The following is a 12,074-nucleotide window of genomic DNA, read 5'->3' on the forward strand; positions in this document are numbered from 1 at the left end:
ATTTTATGTATGTTTGTGTTGCATGTAACTATTTTACACATGGATGTTATTTGTTTTCAGTCATTTTCCATAGGTTATCAAATTCAATCTTATTCGTGTATCTTTTTTCACAGATTTGGAAGTATCCAGAACAGAAGGAAAGCATGAACTGTGTTACTGTATATAGAGGAGTGTTATATGACTCTGTTATATGACAGTTACTGCACACTACTTGTACCATTCTGTTTTTTTTGTTCTGTTTTTATTTAACCTTTATTTAACTAGGCAGGTCAGTTAAGAACAAATTCTTATTTACATTGCTTTACAAGGATTTTATCATTTCCCATTAACAGGAAGTTTTGTATTTTGTAAAAAAAAGTTTTAAAAAAATAAGCATTTCTGTCATATTCTGTTTGTTTCTGATGTCAAGACTTTCACCCATGATCATGTTATTGTGTGCCTTATTGGACCATTCAATATGTAGTAAATACTCTTAACACAGAAAACCTGTGTTGGTGTGCATTACTTAGTACTTATGCTATGTTTCCATGAAAATGTATTTTTAAATCTTTGAGGACCAGAATGTCTGGATTACCAAAGTGTTTTAGTATGTAAGGGTTTGTCACGAATATTACCGAAGGTGACTCCCCTTCTTGTTCGGGTGGCGCTCGGCAGTCGTCGTCACCGGTCTACTAGCTATCGCCGATCCGTTGTTCTGTGTTCCTTTGGTTTTGTCTGATTGGTATCACCTGTTTCTTGTTTGGTTGTTAGGGTAGGGTTATATATAGTTTGTTCAGCCCGCTTCTGTTTCGTGCAGGCTTGTTAGTCTGTTTTGTTGTTTGAGTGTATTTTGTTTGTATTTGGGTTTCACGCTGTCCGTTTATATTTCTGATCATTTGTTTTTCTACTTTTGGTTCATTTTATGTTTCCGGGACATTAAAGCGTGTTTTTTCCCACATCTTTTGCTCTCTGCGCCTGACTCCACACCTCCTCACTCATTTATTCGTAACAGAAGCCCGCACCACGATATGGAGTCAGCAGGAGCAGCGACCACTCCTCTTCCTACTATGGAGGAGAGAGTCCTTCATCACACGTCCATCCTCCATCGCCTAGGATCAGCGATGGATCAGATGATGGAAAGGATGGATCGTTGGGAGAGGAATGGTCTCCCTACTACCCCACCGACCCTCCCACCAGCAACTCTACCATCTCCCCCATCTGGATCCGGTTCCAGCGCTCTGCGCATTACGCCTCCGAGGGAGTACGATGGAGCAGCGACGGGGTGCCAGGGATTCCTGCTTCAACTAGACCTCTACCTGGCCACCGTTCGGCCGGCTCCCTCGGAGGAGGAGAGAGTGTGGGTTCTCATCACATGCCTTACCGGTAGAGCCCTGGAGTGGGCTAATGCAGTCTGGAACGGGCCCGACTCAGCGAAGGACAATTACCCGGAGTTCACCCGCCGTTTCAGGGCCGTGTTCGATCACCCTCCAGAAGGTCGAGCGGCGGGTGAGAGATTGTTCCATCTCAGACAGGGGACGAGGATCACGCAGGACTTCGCGCTGGAGTTCCGGACCTTGGCCACTGGAGCAGGGTGGAACGACAGGGCCCTGATAGACCATTACAGATGTAGCCTGAGAGAGGACATCCGTAGGGAGCTGGCCTGTCGGGATACTCCACTTAGCCTGGATGGACTGATAGACCTGTCGATCCGGTTGGACCATCTGCTAGCTGCTCGCGGACGTTCTGAAAGGGTCCTGTCAGTTCTACCTCCTGACCCTCCTGCTCCTATCCCGATGGAGCTAGGAGGGACCGCGTCTAGGGAGATCGGAGGAGGAAGCTCCTCCTGTACCAGTTGTGGCCGGAGAGGGCACATCTCTGGTCGGTGCTGGAGGAATTCATCTGGGAATCGAGAGGGCAGGCAGAACACTCCTCGGTCACCCCAGGTGAGTAAGCACCACACTCTCCCAGAGTTTCCTGTTGGTCACATGTTCCTATTAATTTGTTTCCTGAATTATTCTCCTTCTCTCCAGCATAAGGCACTGGTAGATTCAGGCGCAGCTGGAAACTTTATAGATCGCGGACTCGCTCAGAGGTTGAGGATTCCGTTAGTAAAAGTAGACCCCCTTTTGCCGTGCACTCTTTAGATAGTCGACCATTAGGGTCAGGGCTGGTGAGGAAAGCCACAATTTCGTTGGAGATGATTACGCAGGGGAATGACAAGGAGCGAATTAGTTTGTTCCTTATCGATTCACCTGCGTTTCCAGTGGTACTGGGGATTCCCTGGCTAGCTATTCATAATCCTACGATTTCGTGGAAACAGGGAACTCTACAGGGGTGGTCTGATGAGTGTTCAGGCAGGTGTGTAGGGGTTTCCATCGGTGCGACAACGGTGGAGAGTCCAGACCAGGTTTCCACCGTGCGCATTCCAGCTGAGTATAACGATTTGGCTATTGTTTTCAGTAAAAAGAAGGCGACCCAATTACCACCCCATAGGCAGGGGGATTGCGTGATAAACCTCCAGGGTAACGCTGCACTCCCCAGGAGTCATGTGTATCCTTTGTCCCAGGAGGAGACGGTGGCTATGGAAACTTATATCACCGAGGCTCTGGGACAGGGGTACATTCGGCCCTCCATGTCACCTGTCTCTTCGAGTTTCTTTTTTGTGAAGAAAAAAGATGGTGGTTTACGTCCGTGTATTGATTATAGAGGTCTAAATTCCATCACGGTGGGTTTTAGTTACCCACTACCTCTCATTGCTACGGCAGTGGATTCATTTCACGGAGCGCAGTTCTTCACTAAACTGGATCTCAGGAGTGCTTATAATCTGGTGCGTATTTGGGATGGAGATGAGTGGAAAACTGCATTTAGCACTACTTCTGGCCATTATGAGTACCTCGTCATGCCATACGGTTTAAAGAATGCTCCAGCTATATTTCAATCCTTCGTGGATGAGATTCTCAGAGACCTGCACGGACAGGGTGTAGTGGTGTATATTGACGATATTTTGATCTACTCCGCTACACGCACTGCGCATGTATCTCTGGTGCGCAAGGTTCTTAGACGACTGCTGGAGCATGACCTGTATGTGAAGGCGGAGAAATGTGAGTTTTCCAAACAATCAGTTTCCTTCCTGGGTTATCGCATTTCCAGCTCTGGGTTGGTAATGGAGGGGGACCGCGTAAAGGCCGTGCGTAATTGGCCGACTCCGACCACGGTAATGGAGGTACAGCGGTTCATGGGGTTTGCCAATTACTACCGGAGGTTAATCCGGGGTTTTGGTCAGGTAGCTGCCCCTATTACCTCACTGCTGAAGGGGGGGCTGGTGCATTTACAGTGGTCAGCAGAGGCGAACGGAGCTTTTCATAAGTTGAAGGCGATGTTTACTGAGGCGCCGGTGTTGGCGCATCCGGACCCTTCTTTGGCGTTTATAGTAGAGGTGGACGCATCCGAGGCTGGGGTTGGAGCGGTGCTCTCACAGCGTTCGGGTGCGCCACCGAAGCTCCGCCCCTGTGCCTTTTTTTCGAAGAAACTCGGGCCAGCGGAGCGGAATTATGATGTGGGGGATAGGGAGTTGTTGGCTATGGTTAAGGCCCTGAAGGTGTGGAGACACTGGCTTGAGGGGGCTAAGCACACTTTCCTTATCTGGACTGACCACCGTAACCTGGAGTATATCCGATCAGCTAGGAGACTGAATCCTCGTCAGGCAAGGTGGGCCATGTTTTTCACCAGATTTCGTTTCACTATCTCATATAGACCAGGTTCCCTCAACACTAAGGCCGACGCGCTGTCAAGACTCTATGACACTGAGGACAGGTCCATCGATCCTACTCCCATCATTCCGGCAGCTAAGCTGGTGGCACCAGTAGTATGGGATGTGGACGCGGACATCGAGCGGGCGCTAAGGGAGGAACCTGCCCCTCCACAGTGTCCGGAGGGTCGTAGGTACGTGCCGCTGGCTGTTCGTGATCAATTGATTCGATGGGCTCATTGTCTACCCTCGTCGGGTCACCCAGGTATTTTTAGGACAGTGCGAGGTCTTGAGAGGAAGTAATGGTGGCCCACTTTGAGGAGGGATGTGCGATTCTATGTTTCCTCCTGTTCGGTGTGCGCCCAGAGTAAGGCTCCTAGACACATGCCAAGAGGTAAATTACAACCTCTTCCCGTTCCACAACGGCCGTGGACCCATCTATCGGTGGATTTTCTTACTGACCTTCCCCCCTCTCAGGGTAACACAACGATCCTGGTCGTTGTGGATCGGTTCTCTAAGTCCTGCCGTCTTATCCCATTGCCCGGTCTCCCTACGGCCCTACAGACTGCGGAAGCTCTTTTCACCCATGTCTTCCGGCACTACGGGGTGCCCGAGGATATAGTTTCTGATCGGGGCCCCCAGTTTATCTCCCGTGTTTGGAGGGCATTTATGGAACGTCTGGGGGTCTCGGTCAGCCTGACCTCAGGGTATCACCCGGAGAGTAATGGGCAGGTGGAGAGAGTGAACCAGGAGGTGGGTAGGTTTCTGCGGTCGTATTGCCAGGACCGGCCAGGGGAGTGGGCAAGATATATTCCCTGGGCAGAAATAGCCCAGAACTCACTAAGCCACTCCTCTACCAACATGTCACCATTTGAGTCCTGGCACCGTGGCATCAGAGCCAAACTGAGGCTCCTGCGGTGGAGGAGTGGGTGCAGCGCTCTAAGGAGACCTGGAGGGCTGTCCATGAGTCATTACGCCAAGCGAGTATAAGGCAGAAGAAGAGCGCTGACCGTCACCGCATTGAGGCCCCCGTGTTTGCACCGTGGGACAGGGTCTGGCTCTCGACCCGAAACCTGCCCCTCCGCTTGCCCTGCCGGAAGCTGGGTCCGCAATGTATAGGGCCATTTAAAGTCCTGAGGAGAATAAACAAGGTTTGTTATCGATTATTACTTCCTTCGTATTATCGTATTAACCCCTCGTTTCATGTGTCTCTTCTCAGGCCGGTGGTAGCTGGTCCCATGCAGGAAGGTGAGGTTCCGGAGGTTCCTCCGCCCCCTCTGGACATCGAGGGGTCCCCGGCGTACAAGATACGAGCTATTCTGGACTCGAGACGCCGGGTGAGGGGCTTGCAGTACCTCGTTGACTGGGAGGGGTACGGTCCGGAGGAGAGGTGCTGGGTTCCGGTGAGGGATATTCTAGATCCATCTATGTTGAGTGAGTTCCATCGCCTCCGTCCGAGGCCGGTGTCGGTGCGCTGCGGGAGCTGCGCGTCAGGGGGGGGTACTGTCACAAATATTACCGAAGGTGACTCCCCTTCTTGTTCGGGTGGCGCTCGGCGGTCGTCGTCACCGGTCTACTAGCTATCGCCGATCCGTTGTTCTGTGTTCCTTTGGTTTTGTCTGATTGGTATCACCTGTTTCTTGTTTGGTTGTTAGGGTAGGGTTATATATAGTTTGTTCAGCCTGCTTCTGTTTCGTGCGGGCTTTTTAGTCTGTTTTGTTGTTTGAGTGTATTTTGTTTGTATTTGGGTTTCACGCTGTCCGTTTATATTTCTGATCATTTGTTTTTCTACTTTTGGTTCATGTTATGTTTCCGGGACATTAAAGCGTGTTTTTTCCCACATCTTTTGCTCTCTGCGCCTGACTCCACACCTCCTCACTCATTTATTCGTAACAGGGTTTGGAAGTGACTCCCAAATAATCTGTCAATGTTAAGTCAACATGAACCAGTCTGTGTCTTTCATATGAAGTTCAAAAAATGTCTTTCATATGAAGTTCAAAAATGATCTCCAAAAAGAATCTCTTTCATACTGTCAGGTCTGATGACTTGCATGTGGCACAGAGAAACAGGGAGGTTGTCTTCTATGGCTGTGGGTTTTGGCATAGATATGGAAATATAGCACACGTTCTATCCTAGCAAATGGCAGAGAGTAAGAAGCGAAGCGATATGGTTCTATCCATTGCCATGTTAAGCAGATCATTCATTATTAAGCAAGTAAGGAGTTTTTGTATGGGAGGCAATGAGAGAGTGTTGACTATAGTCAAGATGATAATGTATTGCTATTATGATATGTGACGCTTATTTGATCTAATAGAAGTTTTGTAATGCTTAAGTTGTTACGAGTGTACTGAAATAAGTGTGATGCACGTGACGTACAGCAGCTTTGAGAAAAAATGCTTTATATCGAAGTTCGAAATTAGAGACGGTCTATGCATATTCATAGCATCTCACTTTCCACTGATTACAGGCGGTTGACGTCAACGCCCCTCATCGAATATTCAAAAAAGTATTCAAATTACTAAATGTGTCCACCAATCCAAAGAGAGGGATAGGCAGGAGCTTGACAGCTTGCTGTTCCGCTACGTGGACAACGAATCCTGTTGTTAGGGCGGAGACACATGCTTCTCATCATTATATCCAGTATCTCTGCTGCCATTAAGAGCTTTTCATAATTTTAAAGTCGTAAATGTTTTCTTCTTCTACTTCTACGAGTGTATTGGCATTTCGTAAATAAACTGGAAAAGTGCATACCTAGTCTGCTGGAGTGTGTATAGTCTGAACAGGTATCTAGCTACGGTTGGTGATTTACTGACATCTGCAGTTATGGAATGTTTGCTCAGGGTTTCATTTAATTGGATGACCCCTCCTGCTGACCTCGATGGAATTTAACCCATAGCACTTTCCACCCAGTTGATGACACTATCCATGCTAAAACGGGCTCTATCTATCCAGAGCCCTCTTTCTCTATGGTTTAGGGAGAATTTATGATAGCGTCAGAGGAGATGGCTGCCGTTTTACGAGCTCCTAACCAATTGTGCTATTGTGTGTGTTTTTTCGCGTTATTTGTAACTTATTTTGTACATTATGTTTCTGCCACCGCCTCTATCTCAGACTGGCCTTCTAGGCAGAGTTATTCTGTCCAGTGTCTGTGTTCTTTTGCCCATCTTAATATTTTCTTTTTATTGGCCAGTCAATATCAACGAAAAACTTGCATCATGGTCTACAAAGTAGACAGTGGCAGATCATTTAAAATAGCTTATCATGTTATGTTATTGCTTCCTAAAATAAATACTTCCTTGCAGGACTGAGCCATATGCCAGAATATGTATCTGTCACACCCTGACCATAGTTTGCTTTGTATGTTTCTATGTTTTGGTTGGTCAGGGTGTGATCTGAGTGGGCATTCTATGTTGGATGTCTTGTTTGTCTATTTCTATGTCTGGCCTGATATGGTTCTCAATCAGAGGCAGGTGTTAGTCATTGTCTCTGATTGGGAACCATATTTAGGTAGCCTGGGTTTCACTGTGTGTTTGTGGGTGATTGTTGCTGTCTCTGTGTTTTGCACCAGATAGGACTGTTTTAGGTTTTCTCACGTTTGTTGTTTTTGTTAGTTTTCTCATGTTTAGTGTCTTTATAAATTAAAGCACATATGAACAACCACGCTGCATTTTGGTCCGCCTGTACTTCACCTAAAGAAAACCGTTACAGAATCACCCACCACAACAGGACCAAGCGGCATGGTAACGGGCAGCAGCAGGAGCAGCGTAATAAGGATTTCTGGACTTGGGAAGAAATCCTCGACGGGAGAGGACCCTGGGCAAAGCCAGGGGAGTGTTGCCGCCCCAAGGTGCAGCAGGAGAAACGGCAGCAGGAGCAGCGAGAGGAATGGACATGGGAGGACGAATTGGACGGAGAAGGACCCTGGGCTCAGCCTGGAGAATATCGCCGCCCCAAAGAAGAACTGGAGGCGGCGAAAGCGGAGAGGCGCTGGTATGAGGAGGCAGCACGGCGGCGAAGCCAGGTAGGAGACCTGCGCCAACTTCCTGTGCTTACCGGGGGGCTAGAGAGACCGGACAGGCACCGTGTTATGCTGTGAAGCGCACGGTGTCCCCAGTGCGGGTGCATAGCCTGGTGCGGTACATTCCAGCTCCGCGTATCGGCCGGGTTAGAGTGGGCATCGAGCCAAGTGCCATGAAGCCGGCTCTACGCAGCTGGTCTCCAGTGCGTCTCCTTGGGCTGGCTTACATGGCACCAGCCTTGCGCACGGTGTCCCCGGTTCGCCTGCATAGCCCAGTGCGGGCTATTCCACTTTGCCGCATTGGCAGGGCGACCGGGACCATTCAACCGGGTAAGGTTGGGCAGGCTCGGTGCTCAAGAGCTCCAGTGCGCCTGCACGGTCCGGTCTATCCGTCACCACCTCCACGCACCAGCCCTCCGGTGGCAGCCCCCCGCACCAGGCTGTCTCTCCGGCTCATCCTTACAGGTGCTCCCGCCTGTCCAGCGCTGCCGGAGTCTCCCACCTGTCCAGAGCTGCCGGAGTCCCTCTGTCCAGAGCTGCCGGAGTCCCTCTGTCCAGAGCTGCCGGAGTCCCTCTGTCCAGAGCTGCCGGAGTCCCTCTGTCCAGAGCTGCCGGAGTCCCTCTGTCCAGAGCTGCCGGAGTCCCTCTGTCCAGAGCTGCCGGAGTCCCTCTGTCCAGAGCTGCCGGAGTCCCTCTGTCCAGAGCTGCCGGAGCCCCTCTGTCCAGAGCTGCCGGAGCCCCTCTGTCCAGAGCTGCCGGAGCCCCTCAGCCCAGAGGCGCCGGAGCCCCTCAGCCCAGAGGCGCCGGAGCCCCTCAGCCCAGAGGCGCCGGAGCCCCTCAGCCCAGAGGCGCCGGAGCCCCTCAGCCCAGAGGCGCCGGAGCCCCTCAGCCCAGAGGCGCCGGAGCCCCTCAGCCCAGAGGCGCCGGAGCCCCTCAGCCCAGCCCCTCAGCCCACAGGCGCCGGAGCCCCTCTGTCCTGAGCAGCTGCCGCTCTGTCCCGAGCAGCTGCCCCTCTGTCCCGAGCAGCTGCCCCTCTGTCCCGAGCAGCTGCCCCTCTGTCCCGAGCAGCTGCCACTCTGTCCCGAGCTGTCCCTCTGTCCCGAGCTGCCCCTCTGTCCCGAGCTGCCCCTCAGTCCAGTGGGGTCATTAAGTAGGGTCGCCGTGGCTAGGAGGCCACGGAAGCGGACAAGGTGGGGGACTAAGACTATGGTGAAGTGGGGGCCACGTCCAGCACCAGAGCCGCCACCGCGGACAGATGCCCACCCAGACCCTCCCCTATAGGTTCAGGTTTTGCGGCCGGAGTCCGCACCTTGGGGGGGGGGTGGTACTGTCACACCCTGACCATAGTTTGCTTTGTATGTTTCTATGTTTTGGTTGGTCAGGGTGTGATCTGAGTGGGCATTCTATGTTGGATGTCTTGTTTGTCTATTTCTATGTCTGGCCTGATATGGTTCTCAATCAGAGGCAGGTGTTAGTCATTGTCTCTGATTGGGAACCATATTTAGGTAGCCTGGGTTTCACTGTGTGTTTGTGGGTGATTGTTGCTGTCTCTGTGTTTTGCACCAGATAGGACTGTTTTAGGTTTTCTCACGTTTGTTGTTTTTGTTAGTTATCTCATGTGTAGTGTCTTTATAAATTAAAGAACATGAACAACCACGTTGCATTTTGGTCCGCCTCTACTTCACCTAAAGAAAACTGTTACAGTATCTAAATATTTGAAGCATTTAGAGGATTTCAATATTACCTTAAAAGGCTGGTGAACAATTGATTTGTTTAGAAAAAAAATCTCAAAACTAAAGAGCAAAGTAAAACCTGATCCATCCCTTCACTATGGACCAGGGTTTTCCAAAATGGTCCTTGGGACACCCTGGGTGCACGTTTTGGTTTTGCCTCAGCACTACACAGACAGAGTTTGGGACACCCTGCTATGGACAAATGATGGCAAATAACTTACCGGTAGCTGGATTCTTTTATGCCTGCTACATTAGGTTAGGTTGCCATTGAAGACCTTATCCAGTGGTGTCAATCACAATTTGCCTGAGGGCCACATGTGCACAATTTTTTAAATATATTTCCTCGCCATCAAAATTTACCCAAAATTGTTATTTTCCATTATTTTTGAAAAATTGTATTCTCCCTGGCTGTCTAGCTTTCATTGAGGTGATTATCAGCGAGCTGGACACAGGTAAGAAACTGTATGAATGTAGATCCATGATTTTTTTCTACACAGTTTCAATTTGGTTTTAGTTATTTTAAGGTATATTGAGTTTTTTTATCCCTCAAAAAAAGAATAAATATATCAATATACTACATAGCCAAACGTATGTGGACACCTGCTCGTCGAACATGTCATTCCAAAGTCATGGGCATTCATATGGAGTTGCCCCCCCCCCTTTGCTGCTATAATAACCTCCAATCTTCTGTGAAGGCTTTCCACTAGATGTTGGAACATTGCTGCAGTGACATGCTTCCATTCAGCCACAAGAGCATTAGTGAGCTCAGGCACTGATGTTGGGCGATTAGGTCTGGTTTCCAATTCATCTCAAATGTGTTTGATGGAGTTGAGGTCAGGACTCTGTGCAGGCCAGTTAAGTTCTTCAACACCAATCTCGACAAACAATTTCTGTGTGGTCCTCACTTTTTGCACGGGGGCATTGTCGTCATGCTGAAGCAGGAAAGGGCCTTCCCCAAACTGTTGCCACAACATTGGGAGCACAGAATCGTCTAGAATGTCCTGGCATCCGCCAAACTCAGATTCGTCCATCAGACTGCCAGATGCTGAAGTGTGAATCATCCCTCCAGAGAACGCATTTCCACTGCTCCAGAGTCCAATGGCGGCGAGCTTTACACCACTCCAGCCAAAGCTTGGCATTGTGCATGGTGATCTAAGGCTTGTGTGCGACTACTCGGCCATGGAAACCCATTTTCATGAAGCTCTCGACGAACAGTTCTTAGGCTGATGTTGCTTCCAGAGGCAGTTTGTAACTCGGTAGTGAATGTTGCAAACGAGTACAGACAATTTTTACTCGCTACGCGCTTCAGCACTCGGCCGTCCCGTGCTGTGAGATTGTGTGGCCTACCACTTCACGGGTGAGTCGTTGTTGCTCCTAGATGTTCCCACTTCACAATAACAGCACTTACAGTTGACCTGGGCAGCTCTTGCAGTGCAGAAATTTGATGAAGGCCATTCAAATCAAATAAAATTTATTTATATAGCCCTTCGTACATCAGCTGATATTTCAAAGTGCTGTACAGAAACCCAGCCTAAAACCCCAAACAGCAAGCAATGCAGGTGTAGAAGCACGGTGGCTAGGAAAAACTCCCTAGAAAGGCCAAAACCTAGGAAGAAACCTAGAGAGGAACCAGGCTATGTGGGGTGGCCAGTCCTCTTCTGGCTGTGCCGGGTGGAGATTATAACAGAACATGGCCAAGATGTTCAAATGTTCATAAATGACCAGCATGGTCGAATAATAATAAGGCAGAACAGTTGAAACTGGAGCAGCAGCACGGCCAGGTGGACTGGGAACAGCAAGGAGTCATCATGTCAGGTAGTCCTGGGGCATGGCCCTAGGGCTTAGGTCCTCCGAGAGAGAGAAAGAAAGAGAGAATTAGAGAGAGCATATGTGGGGTGGCCAGTCCTCTTCTGGCTGTGCCGGGTGGAGATTATAACAGAACATGGCCAAGATGTTCAAATGTTCATAAATGACCAGCATGGTCGAATAATAATAAGGCAGAACAGTTGAAACTGGAGCAGCAGCACGGCCAGGTGGACTGGGAACAGCAAGGAGTCATCATGTCAGGTAGTCCTGGGGCATGGTCCTAGGGCTCAGGTCCTCCGAGAGAGAGAAAGAGAGAAGGAGAGAATTAGAGAATGCACACTTAGATTCACACAGGACACCGAATAGGACAGGAGAAGTACTCCAGATATAACAAACTGACCCTAGCCCCCCGACACAAACTGCTGCAGCATAAATACTGGAGGCTGAGACAGGAGGGGTCAGGAGACACTGTGGCCCCATCCGAGGACACCCCCGGACAGGGCCAAACAGGAAGGATATAACCCCACCCACTTTGCCAAAGCACAGCCCCCACACCACTAGAGGGATATCTTCAACCACCAACTTACCATCCTGAGACAAGGCTGAGTATAGCCCACAAAGATCTCCGCCATGGCACAACCCAAGGGGGGGGCGCCAACCCAGACAGGATGACCACATCAGTGAATCAACCCACTCAGGTGACGCACCCCTTCCAGGGATGGCATGAGAGAGCCCCAGTAAGCCAGTGACTCAGCCCCTGTAATAGGGTTAGAGGCAGAGAATCCCAGTG

The 12,074-nt window shown here is 49.9% G+C and overlaps 1 protein-coding gene across 3 annotated transcripts in view; it reads left to right on the top strand.

Annotated features, from left to right (window-relative positions):
- LOC112246237 (pleckstrin homology domain-containing family G member 4B-like) overlaps window positions 1-4,998 on the top strand; it is a 61,763-nt gene extending 56,765 nt beyond the window's left edge. For 2 of the 3 annotated variants that reach the window (XM_024414540.2, XM_024414539.2), the window contains one exon: window positions 114-682. The gene's annotated coding sequence lies outside the window, so the exon portion shown is untranslated. Of the gene's footprint in view, window positions 1-113; window positions 683-4,946 lie in introns of those variants that run through there. The other variant, XM_042324757.1, reaches the window with a different exon arrangement.
- Window positions 4,999-12,074: the final 7,076 nt, after the last annotated feature.

Source organism: Oncorhynchus tshawytscha, linkage group LG07, assembly GCF_018296145.1.
Source record: "Oncorhynchus tshawytscha isolate Ot180627B linkage group LG07, Otsh_v2.0, whole genome shotgun sequence".
In the NCBI taxonomy this organism is placed as follows: Eukaryota; Metazoa; Chordata; class Actinopteri; order Salmoniformes; family Salmonidae; genus Oncorhynchus; species Oncorhynchus tshawytscha.